Raw genomic sequence first — 13,071 nt, 5'->3', positions numbered from 1 at the left:
ACTTCTTACTTCACCAATCTTGCAGCCTCTCTCAAATGAGTTACCAATTTAATGCCAATTCATGCTGAATCATGGTCACTTGAATGATGTGCATGAGTCCAATTAACAACTGAATTAAAACTGCCAAACTAACTCCAATCACAATACTACTTGCTGCATTATGGAAAAAACTTCCATTCCATTGATTTGGGCTACATTTGAATTGAGCTGGCAGGAGTTAAATTGGTGGGTTGGTTGGAATATGGGACAGGACCTGGTTTCCCAAGGTCTCCAAACCCTTTCTTCTGCATTATGAATTTCCACCATTGAACGTTTCCTGCTCTTGCCCCCTTCCATGCCAATGTTGCATCAGGAGGATGATGCCAGCTATCATCCCCAGTGCTGCTAACAGGGCTGGATGAGGCTGTTATGCTTGCATTGCAGGAGAGGGGGTCTGAAAGAGTTCAGCACGCTGGATTTCTAATCACAAAGTAATCGATTGCTGCAACAAAAATCTAAATTTGACCAAATGGAGAAGTAGACAGCCTCCCACCCTCGATGCCAACGGTACCAACCCAGATAATTGGAAATGGCTGGGGATTATGTCAGGATGATGGCTGGAGCATCCACCCCACTGCACTTGCAGCAGACTCTTAGAATTCTGAGGTCAGTGGTTTCTTGAAATTTTTAAGATTAAAAGTAAACATTTCAGAGTACTCCAGGCTGCAATAATGGCTATCAAGAATATTACTGATGAAAAATTAACGCAGCACAACCTTCTACTATAGCTCATCATTCTTGTAAGAAATTCACAACAGTAAAGAGTTGGGAGGTAATCTTGTTTCACATCAACTCTGCTCACTAGTCTTGATGTCCAGATCACTAGTTTTCACAAAGTCTGTCTGTTACTCCATATACCCGTCCACACTCAATCGATGTAACAAAGTCCTCCCGGTTATTAGGTTGGCTTTAATCAAAGAAGTTTAAACACCGTTGGAGCTTATCGATGATTAGGACAGAAACCAGGAAGATCCTGGATTCAATTTGTATTGAATTGCCAAGATAAAGGAAAATGACCTACAGTGGGCTACAGCACCCCCGGGTTAAAATTAACAAGTGGTCCTGCACGGTGGCACAGTGGTTAGCACTGCTGCCTCAGCACCAGGGACCCGGGTTCGATTCTCGGCTTGAGTCACTGTCTGTGTGGAGTTTCCATGTTCTCCCCGTGTCTGTGTGGGCTTCCTCCGGGTGTTACGGTTTCCTCCCACAGTCTGAAAGATGTGCTGGTTAGGTGCATTGACCCGAACAGGCGCCAGAGTGTGGCGACGAGGGGAATTTCACAGTAACTTCATTGCAAGCCTTACTTGTGACTAATAAATAAACTTTAAAAAATATCCAACAATCCTTCCTGGAGCCACCCATAAAACTGCACCCCAGTTCGAAAGGAGAAAGTGGGGGGATTTCAGGAAAAATCTGGTTCTTGCTCAATTTGCGTCACCTTTGGTGAATACTGTTGCAAATTAACAGCCCTGTTTAATCTTCTGAATTCTTCCTGTAATGATTTATCATTCAGTCTCCTTCCTGCTTTACAACTATGATCATACTTCTAAATTCCTTAACTATAAAATGAAAATCACATCTGGAACAATATTTAACCATTACTGAGCCTTCAATTAATCAATGGAAACCAATGCCCACTTATTAAGTACTTAGGCCCTAATTCTACCATCTCATAGATACACAATGGCAGGTTTAGGCAGAACTGGACCAAATTTCAGAGTTAGATTTTTTTAAAATCCACATCCTGGTCCTGATTCTCCGACCGTTCAGCCGATGTTGCCAGCAAGAACACGGAATTTGGCGCTTAGCCAAATGTCCGTTCACTGTAGCGGGACTGGAGAATCCCAGCTACAGGCGATGTCGGAAAATGTGGCCGCACATGTTTTTGATTTTGTGAATTACAGGAACTCCTACAGTATATTGCTTGTAATATGATTGCAATGGTAACTAAATATACATTCTATATAAAATTTGCATTTAGATATGGGTTGTAATGGTGTTTCTTTCAAAAGAAGTATTCTCTTGTAGAAGGGATCAAAGTAAATACTGGGAGCATAATCTTTTATGCGTAATTCAAAATTTAGATTTATATTGCAGAGGAGCATAGAAATAAGAGGGAGACCATTCAATTCCTCAAGTATGTACTGCCATTCAGTTAGATTGTGGATGATCTGTACCTCAACTGCGATTTGTCAAATTTGTCAGAAACACCACAAGTGCTTCATATGTAACGGGGGGAATTTTCCTGTCCCGCCCACCATAGGAATCATAGTGGGTGGGGCGGGGGGGTGGCGGCAGACCATGCAAAGGTTCGTTGACCTCGGGCAGGATTTTCCGGATTTGGGGCGAGCGCGGCTGGAAAATCTCGCCCAATGAATTGTTCTGGGGCATGCATGCCATTGTAATGCAATGCTTGGCTGGCAGGGCAAGGGTTAACAGGGGAATAGAACCACCCACGCACAGTATGATGCATAAAGTCACATGGTAATAGACTCAGAGGAAACACCTTGGCAGCCTACTTGCCCAGAGAAGCAGCTCCATGCATGACAGTAACCTGGGATCTGTAAATAGTTAAAGACTAACAATAAACAGTTCATGTTTAAACATTCAAGTCTCAAGATCTCATAATTGAGATATCTAAAGAACCCATGGTCGGAATTCTCCGTAATCGTATTAGAACAGAGAATTTGGTGCTCAGCCAAATCTCCATTCAAAACAGCAGGATCGGAGAATCCCAGCCACAGGCGAGGTCAGAGAATTCCGGCCCACATTACAACATATATTACTTTGACCACTGTTAAAATGTGGGTGAAAGCAGCAGCCTGTTTTTTGTTTACACAGCAATGTCACAACAGAAATTAGATGAAACCCCAGTTAATCTATTTTGCTGCAGTTGGTTAAGGTATTGAAAATCCCTGCTCTATTTACAATCATGCCATGAGATCCTTAACATATCGGAGGAATTGCAGATGCAGCTTTGGTTTAATGTCTTCTTTGAACCATCTCTGACGAATCAGAGCTCACTTAGTTTTACACTGAATTATCAACCTAGATTATGCATTCAAGTCCTCAGTAGAATCACAGAAATTAAACACCGAAGGAGGAAGCTTAGCCCATCACGCCTCTGCTGGTATTAGCTCCCAACTGAAGGCCTCATTGCAGAGAGATATTAAACTCTTCATGACAAGAAACACTAATCCATTGTTTTCAGCAGGGTTGAAATAGTAATGAACAAATGTCAAATTCCTTTGTCCACTCTTCTAACAAAGCTGTTAATCTATTTAAAATAATGGACAAAGGAATTCATTAAAAGTTAACAGGTTCTTTGCAAACATTAAAGTAATAACCAATCTTATTACCAAACGTGTATTCCACTTCTCCAGATTGGTTAAACAATAAGAGATTACAAATTTTATTTCTCAGTGAAGGTCGGTAATAGAGTTTTGGAGTTTCATTCTCTGCAGTCTCTCAGTACATGAATTAGAGCATCATCGCTTTTGCAATATAAACAGAGCTTTGCTACATTTGAATTCACTGTAAATGACAATAACTTCACTTCAAACAGAAGTGCCATTCTATTCAGAAAAAAAAACTGGAAGTTTTTAATCACTGTATAAGTGCCTTCCATTGTTAAGAGTTCAGTATATGATGCTGGCATTGTGGGGTTCAGATAATATGAACTACAAAATAAAAATTGAAATATTATCTGGACCTTGCAATGAGGTTGTATTCTTCACTCCTGCACGAGTTTCTATATAAATACATTCTGATTTTGCTTGATAGGCCTTGTCACAGAGCCTATATAAGCATCCCTGAATCATAGCAGCACTTTGCAACCTCACCATTCAACCCAGAGGAATATAATTAGCAGTAGATTATGGGGAAATTGCATCGGGGATATGTTTAGTCAATTCTCAAATCAGGAAACATCCATGCACACGTGCACAAACTACTCTAGATGTGAAGACTTTATTTTGGCCTAAAACAAAATATCTTTCCTGCATTTCACTCTCCTTCCGATTACGTTAATAAATAGTTTTAGTAACATAACTTCACCATTCATTGCCTTGCCTTTATACATAAAATCATATAATTCTTCTACTGAATTAGATCATACCTCAATTTCATTTATTTATTTTTACTCCAGACCCTTTGATATTCTTACCTAACTAAAATCTAGCTATCACATTCTCCAATGTTTCAATTGACGGAGCATCTACAGCCTTGGAGAAACCAGTTCCAGATTCCCACTATACTTTGTACAAAAAGGTATTTCCTGATTTCACTCCAAAATGATCCATCTCTATAGCATATAGTTATTTTCTCATTCCAGTTTCCCCCACCAGAGGAAATAATTATCCCTGAATCTACCACATTGAATTCCTTAATCATTTTATATACCTCAAAATAGATTACTCCTCAACCATCTCAACTCAAGGGAATGGAAGCCAAGTTTATGCAACCAATCCTCATAACTTTTAATCCTTCCTATCAGCCCTGATACAAACAGTTGAAACTTGCATTTATGCAGAACCTTTAACGTAGCAAAACATCACAAAGCTCTTCGCAGGATATAATCAGACAAAAATTAATACGGAACCAAAAAGGAAATGTCGGGGTATTCGGATAAACTTGGTCCAAGAGATAGGTTTTAAGGAAGGTCTTAAAGAGACAGGTAGGGAGATTTAGAGAGCAAATTCCACAACTTAGGGCACAGCCACTAATAATAAGGTAAAGGGAGTGAAGGATGAGCAAGAGGTCAGAGTGGGAAAATCTGTGCTTTACCACCCAGTATACGGCACAGTGCCCAACACTGAATGAGGCACTCCACGTGGAGTTTCAGCATGGCTCTGTACATCTGAAGCATCATTTCCTCAGTTTTGAATTCCAATCCCCTTGAGATGAAGGGCAATGTCCAGTTAGCTTTTTGTTTTGTTATTTTGTATCTGTGCACTAGCTTTCGGTGATTTACGCCCATGGACACCTAAATTCCCTTTGCTCCTTCACAGCTCAGCCTCTTATCATTCAGAAAATATTCCAATTTTTCTTTCTTGAATTGGAAATCCATTCCTCATCGAAATCCATCTGTTATAATTTTGCCTACTCACTGAGTCTGTCCATGCATCTTTGTAACTTCCACACAACCACCTACAAACTGGATATACAGCTCTCCACTCCTTCATCCAAGTTATTAAAAGCCCAAGATTTTCTGAAGCAGGTTATCTCATCATGTGCACCATTCATTCGACTTTCTCCCTCACTCGTCTGCTCACTGTTTAGTTGTGCCATAAATTGCTGGAAATTTGACCTGACAATGATGTAGTGAGGGGCAATGGGACATCCAGGAAGTTTGTGAATGACAGAACTAGCAGTCCTTAACCAATGAGATTTAAGGATTGAGAAAGAAGCAGGGGAATGGAGAAGGAAATATTGTACGTTAAGGTCAGATCAGGTCCAGAAAGAGAAATAAAGCAAAGGAAAGACTGAATTGAGATATAGAGGAAAAAATGGAAAGGAAAAGGAAGAAAAAAAAATTAACGTTAGAAATGTTCAGAAACTTAATTAATATACAAATGCAGCAATTTCTTGAAACTGATGGGGGAGGTTGAGGGTGGCTGCTGTTTTTGCAAAGCTCACAATAGAATGGTGCAAATCATCCAGCAGGGTAACTCTTACTCGCCACAAATTGCCGAATTATTTACATCGCTAATGACAGTGTGTGCATTAACCTCGTCATTATGTTGCCAGCAAATTCTGGCCCATTATATACACTGAAAAGCTGAGACTATTGTATAATTCCCGAGGAAACACTACTTATCATATCTTACCAATCAGAGTGTTTCCTTTATTCCTATACTCTCATTCTCCTACTGACCAATTATCAATTCATGTCACAAGTTTACCTCCAATTCTATACATACTCATTTTTACGAGTAATCTCTCGTGCCAAGACTTATCAAGTACTGTCTTCAGGAAATTCACATCAAAAACATTCATTGACACTTCCCTGTCCACCATGCAAGTGACCTCCTCAAAAAGTTCAACCAGGTTACTCATACACAACATAGGCTTTGTAAATACATGCCAACACTCATTGATGCTGATGGCTATCCAAGTGCGTAGTCACTTTGTTGATAATGATAGATTCCAATAACTTTCTTCACAATTGATGGGAAACTGGTGGGTCTGAATCAGGTTTCTCCCTCCCTCCATACACAATGGAGCATCATTTTCAAGTTTCCAATCCAAAGGCATGATTTCTGAAACTAGTAATCTTTGGAACGTTATGACTAATGCATCTACAATTTCTTTCTCTATTTTGCTTAGTACCCCAACATGGAAAACCACCAGGTCCTGAAAATTTGTTTGTCTCAAGTCCCATTATTTTCCACATTACCAGTTAAAAAAAACCATATTAAATCTTCGAAGTTCATGCCCTGACTCAGTCCTTGTGCATTGGGTATTTTGTTCTCTTTATTACTTTACTATAGCAGAGGTGGAGTTACTGCACTATACATATACTGTCATATATGCATGACTACATTATACATGCAATGCATCATGCATATGAACTGCATCACACATGTATGATTCCAAATTATGTTCTTCCACAATCCTAAATGAAAAGATGTGGGCATTGAGTACAAGAGTTGGGAAATCATGTTGCAGCTATATAAAACCTTGGTTAGGCCGCATTTGGAATATTGCGTGCAGTTCTGGTCACCACACTAGCAGGAGGGCGTGGAAACTTTGGAGAGAGTGCAAAGGTGGTTCACCAGGATGTTGCTTGGTCTCGAGGGTGTTGACTACGAGGAGAGGTTGAATAAACTAGGATTGCTTTCATTGGAAAGACAGAGACTGAGGGGAGACCTGATAGAGGTCGACAAATTATGAGAGGCAGAGACAGGATAGATAGTCAGAGACTTCTTCCAGGGTGGAAGTGTCAATTACAAGAAGGCATAGGTTCAAGGTGAGAGGGGGAAAGTGTGGGGGGGAATTTTTTCATGCAGAGAGTGATGGGTGCCTGGGACGTGGTGTCAGAGATGGTGGAAGCAGGCACATTAGCAACATTTAAGAGGCATCTGGATGAGTACATAAATAGGGAGGGATATGGACTGAGAAAGGGTTAGTTTGGTCATCATGATCAGAGTAAGAAGTCTCACAACACCAGGTTAAAGTCCAACAGGTTTATTTGGTAGCAAATACCATAAGCTTTCGGAGCACTGCTCCTTCGTCAGATGGAGTGGATATCTGCTCTCAAACAGTGCACAGACACAGAAATCAAGTTACAGAATACTGATTAGAATGCGAATCTCCAAAGCCAGCCAGGTCTCAAAGGTACAGACAATGTGGGTGGAGGGAGCATTCAACACAGGTTAAAGAGATGTGTATTGTCTCCAGAGACAATACACATCTCTTTAACCTGTGTTGAATGCTCCCTCCACCCACATTGTCTGTACCTTTGAGGCCTGGCTGGCTTTGGAGATTCGCATTCTAATTAGTATTCTGTAACTTGATTTCTGTGTCTGTGCACTGTTTGAGAGCAGATATCCACTCCATCTGACGAAGGAGCAGTGCTCCGAAAGCTTATGGTATTTGCTACCAAATAAACCTGTTGGACTTTAACCTGGTGTTGTGAGACTTCTTACTGTGTTCACCCCAGTCCAACGCTGGCATCTCCACATCATGATCAGCACAGGCTTGGAGGGCCAAAGGACCTGTTCCTGTGCTGTACTTTTCTTTGTCCGTTGGTAACCTTGTGAAAAGGTTTTGAGAATGTCAGCACCCTATTGTTAGGTTTAAATGTTTGTACAGTGAAGGCATCTTTCAATAGCACTTTATGGAATCACAAGCCTGTAAAACCAATACATAGCTGCCAGGATGGAGAAGCACAGAAAACGATACTTCCCACAAATCCAGTGGAGATTAGCCCTCTTTGTTAGTCGGTGCAGAATATTCCATAAGATATTATTCAGAGCATTTCTGCAGACTCCATGAAGCTCTTAGCATAGCTTTTTTTTTAATAAATTCTAAAAAACCTATAAAATGAATCATAAATCCTACAGAATTTTTACAATCTCATAGATCTTAGAACACCCAAGGGACACGAGTTTGGATTCCCTTTTTATCTCTTTTAAGTTGCTTTGTTTTGATTTTCGTAAAAAAAAAAATCACTCACTATTACAGAATAATGAAGAATGTATAAATTTCAGAATCTTTACCCACCTGTTCTGACCCTGATATTTTATGTCAGTCCTGAAAATGTAAATTAAGACGTTAGTCTGAATTTTTTTTTTAAACTTCATTGAAATAATGATGAGCAATGTTGGCAGTTCCATTTAATAAGTATGATATATGTAGACTGCGCAGAGTAAAAAAAAATGCATATTATCTCCCTAAAACTACTCTTCTTGTCCAGCAAGAATGCATTCAAGTATGTAGCGATCTGGGGATTTATAGGTTCTTACTGCTACAAGTAGTAACTATAGTTTTATTCGTATAACAGCTTCATAGTTGAACATTTACAAAATCTTAAATGACAAAATTAATGTTCTGTGAGAATAGTTGAAGTGTTCCACTAAATTGGCAGATTATGCAAAAAACTATTGAGAACACTGTTAATCATCTGCTCATGTCATTTACTGAAAGGGATCTGACAGCATATTTACATTAAACACATCTGACTCCCTATTCCCTATGTGTTGTAAGCTTTCTTTTTTCCGCCAGTAACACTGAATCATTCAAGTGGTGCCCGGCAAGCAGAAACTTGGGCGAGTAGAATGGTTTATGGATTGTTTAGGGTGAGCATTGCTTTTAATGACATCAACTCTTGCTCTGAATTAGTAAATAACTGCCTGTCTAAAACTTGGTTAATTGAACAACAGCTGCTTTTTAAAGATGACACGAGGTGGTATTGCGCAATATTTATTGATTTTTTTTGGCAAAAAAATTGATAGTGTAAATTGCCAACCCTGTCACTTTCAAAACAACTACTTCTATATCTGCAAAAAAATATTAAAAGTCTGATTATTTGTTTCAAAGTGGATGGACCCTCCAGCCGTCAATAAATTTGGATTATTGAAGCTACCTTCAAGAAAGCATCCGGGGTTCATCTCCCACACACTCTGCGCCACCAGATAAATGTGCTTATTGCTTAAAAGAAATCAGAATGCACTTTGAGATGCTGCAGTCTGTTATTGCCGGGAGCATTTTCAGTTTCCTTAAGATGATTTTAATTTTTGCATTAATTTTTAGATCTTTGAAGACCCCACTATAGCTGCAGGCTCCCCCAGCCCCTGAAGCTATTTTTTGACTAAATCCCACTCATTCCAATTCTTGGCAATGATACAATGCTTGTAATATTGGTGATACGTTTGACAAACTATAATCTCCAGTCTCTCCCTGCAGGAGAGCACAGTCAATACCTAGTGTTCAAATGAGAATATGCAATTCCTTAGTGCATTGGAGGTGCATTTTAAAAAAATACAATGACACTGCCCCCTGTTATGGGAATCAAAATCCACACAAACTAGAACTCATCTATTCAGCTTGTCACTAATCGAGTACAAAAGAAATTGAAATATCTTGAGCAATAAATAGTCATTTATTCAAATCAATAATAACTGAACAATAAATATCCAGCTGCGTAACTGTTTCATATGGGAGTGCCAATGCCAACATTAAAGATTACAGTACCGGATATCTTTTGGACTTAAGGCACACCCGTGGAGTAATTCAGGTGGGTGAAGACAGGTGTGGTAATGCTTGATTTCCACTCTGAAATTAATTACGAGGAAGTCTGCTCTGGGGTGGGAGCAGTTAGTAATTCCATTCGTTCCCAGAAGCCTGATGACAATGGTAGGAACAGTGAGGTGATGTAATCTGCCAGGTTTCCACTCCTCTTGTCTCTGCTGTTTCAACTATACTGGATGCCTGCAAGATATTGTCATTCGGTGCACAGTAGCAGGTTAAGTGCGACCTGCATGAGAGTGTTTCAGGCCAGGATAATGGCCTGGTGAAAGGGTAGCTCTAGTCTAGGAAGTGCCACATTTAAAAAGTACCTACTTAGTGGAATAGAATTCTTGGGGGACCTGGCAAATTTATTTTTCAACCTTTCTAACATTATAAGAAGCAGTCTTCTGCCTGCAATATTACAGCTTTAAAAACAACCAGGAGTATGAAGGCTTGTGTAGCCATATCAGCATGGAGAGCTGGCAAAAGAGGCCTAACTTTTCTACTTTGGGGAAGGCCCGATGAATTAAGAGCCATTCAGACAATTAACAGGCCTCTGGTGGGCCGTCCATGGGATGAGGACCCAAAGTCCTGCCTGTTGAGATCATTTACATAAAACTTAAACTACTAAATGCTGGATGACCTTCTGGAGTTCCAGCTAAGTTTGCCTGTGAAGTCTTGAGACTGAATTTTCAATTTTCCTCTTGGTGCTGTTTGCACAGGAACTAATGAACAATAATCTGGAGCGGTCGCATTAATTTCTGTGCAGGCCATATTACCCTTGTGAAATATGGAGGCTCAAGATAATACAGTGACATTTTGGGAAAAAATACCAAAACAGTTTTTAAAATAATGTTAATCAATCACAAAACAATATCAAAGCCACCACATAAAAGAAGGTGTCCCAATCAACCAAAATTTATCTGAAAAACAAATCGAATCCAGTCAAACTTTCTGCTGAAAATTATTGAACACAACTAGTTCCATCATTTATGATAATGTGTATTTTGTAAAGAATATGATTTGCATTGTACATTCAAGGGGCCAGTACACTTCAAAATTTTCCTGGAGTTAAATTCATAGGTTAAATATCTATATGACAGTACCATTATTTGAATGCAGATATTTAGCCTAGCTCACTGCAAATCTGAAGCTAAGTAAGCATGTGAATTCAAAATAAACAATTGCAATATTTGTTTTCCCCCCTCACCCCAGTGTTCCCTTATCATTTGAAGGTATGGCGACACGGTGGCACAGTGGTTAGCACTGCTGCTTCATAGCGGTTAGCACTGCTGCTTCACAGCGCCAGGGACCCTGGTTCAAATCTGGTCTCGGGTCACTGTCTGTGTGGAGTTTGCACATGCTCCCCATGTCTGCATGGGTTTCCTCCGGGTGCTCCGGTTTCCTCTCATAGCCCAAAGATGTGCGGATTAGGTGAATTAGCCATGCTAAATTGCCCCTTACTGTCAGGGGGACAAGTAGGGTAAATATGGGAGTTGCAGGGAAAGGGCCTGGGTGGGATTGTTCTCTGTGCAGGCTCGATGGGCCAAATGGCCTCCTTCTGCGCTATTGGGATTCCATAAAAAGGATTCTGTATGGATTCTTGTGGGGCACAGGAAGTCTGCTGATGCATTAACAATGTGGCCATTCTTTATTAGTAGCATCATTACAGAAGACACAGTGATATCAATCTTGTTTTCACCTTGTACCCGCATAAATCCAGCAAGGGGTTACTGAGCAGCGATGAGAAGTCAAAATCCAGTTCATTTTCCTTCTCCTTAGCCTAGGACTCTGAGTTTGGTACCTCGTTGCTAACCTGGCTGAGATCATCCAAAATACCCGAGTCCAATGACTGAACAGTAACTAGCGTAAATAAATTCACCAGCATTGACCCAGGAACCGTATCCAGGTGAATACCAGGATTATCTACAAAACAGGTCCACATCAATTTACTACCAGCGCGATTAGCACTGCTGCTTCACAGGGTTCTTGTTGCAGATGCTTTTTACGGGATTCTCCGGTCACGCTCGCCTCAAAACTGGAGAACCCGCCAGAGGTCAGTGGACCTTTGCATGGTCCGCCTCCTGCCTACTATAGGCGGGCAGGATAGAAGAATTCCGGCCTTTATGCCCATAAAATTGGTGTGATGTTGAATTCACACCCTACTATTTTTAAACTACAGGTGTGTAACAGAGGCAAACAAGCAAATCTCATCAAATTCAAAGCTAACATTGTTGTGTTCAGTTTCACCTCTGTGATACTGATTTTGCTGATGTGTATCTTATTTGTACACCTTAGTTATTGAATCAGCATCCAACGCATGCACATCTGTTCTACCTGGTGTCGTAAGCTTCGAAAGACATTCAGTTGGGCTTCCACCTGATTTTAAATGATTCAGTATAAAATAACTTATCCACTTACACAGATATAATTTGACAGCAGTTTTAAACTTGAGTTTGTACATCTTACCCTTCTCACCTCAGGGATAGCTGAACATTATCACAATTCTAATATGTGTATATACTGTACTTTGCTCTTTCTTTGGTTTATCCTCTGGGATACTGCTTAAGAATCTCACCTTATTCATTTGTGATTTATCATGGAAAACACTACCTTATATTTAAGATAAAGTATAATGACTCAGTTTTCCTTGTACATAATGGAGATAACACTATATTCATCACAGTATTAGTACACATCAACATAACCGTAGGTTTGCTTCAAAACTAGTAGTTTGAAATCTTCAAACCACATTCAATGCTGGCACAAGTGAGGGTCACACAGAATTGCGACAGCACTATCCACCGAGACCTACCACTGCTAAAAGTACCAAAGTTATTTCCAGGTTCTGGGATGTGTCCACCCCACCCCCCCCCTCCCTCTCATGTATGACATAACACCACCATGTTTATAAAATATGGGTGGAGCAATGATTTACTACAGTGACCTTTCACTGAGACTTGGGCTTGGATCGAGTAGTCTTAAGAGTTTAATATATGGCTCATGTTTGGAAATCCTCAATCCAACCCCTAGTGCGCACAGTACAACCATAAGGATATTGTGTGTGGAAGATTTGCACTGGTACAATGAAGCTATGTCTTCTATGACTGGAGGTTAAGAAAGTGTTTGAGGGGTAGCAGAGGGAGTTCTAACTCTGCTGTGCTGCATATTATTTGGAAGTGTTCAGTACTAATTCTGGGTATCAAACTAAGATACTATTTCAACCCCATTGCTGACATCCTTCAATTTAGTCAATGCTAATTAGCCTTTAAAGAAAAAATTAGTAGGAAAAATTTCAAC

This window comes from Mustelus asterias, chromosome 4 (genome assembly GCF_964213995.1).
Source record: "Mustelus asterias chromosome 4, sMusAst1.hap1.1, whole genome shotgun sequence".
Taxonomy (NCBI): domain Eukaryota; kingdom Metazoa; phylum Chordata; class Chondrichthyes; order Carcharhiniformes; family Triakidae; genus Mustelus; species Mustelus asterias.
This window is presented reverse-complemented; position numbering follows the sequence as displayed.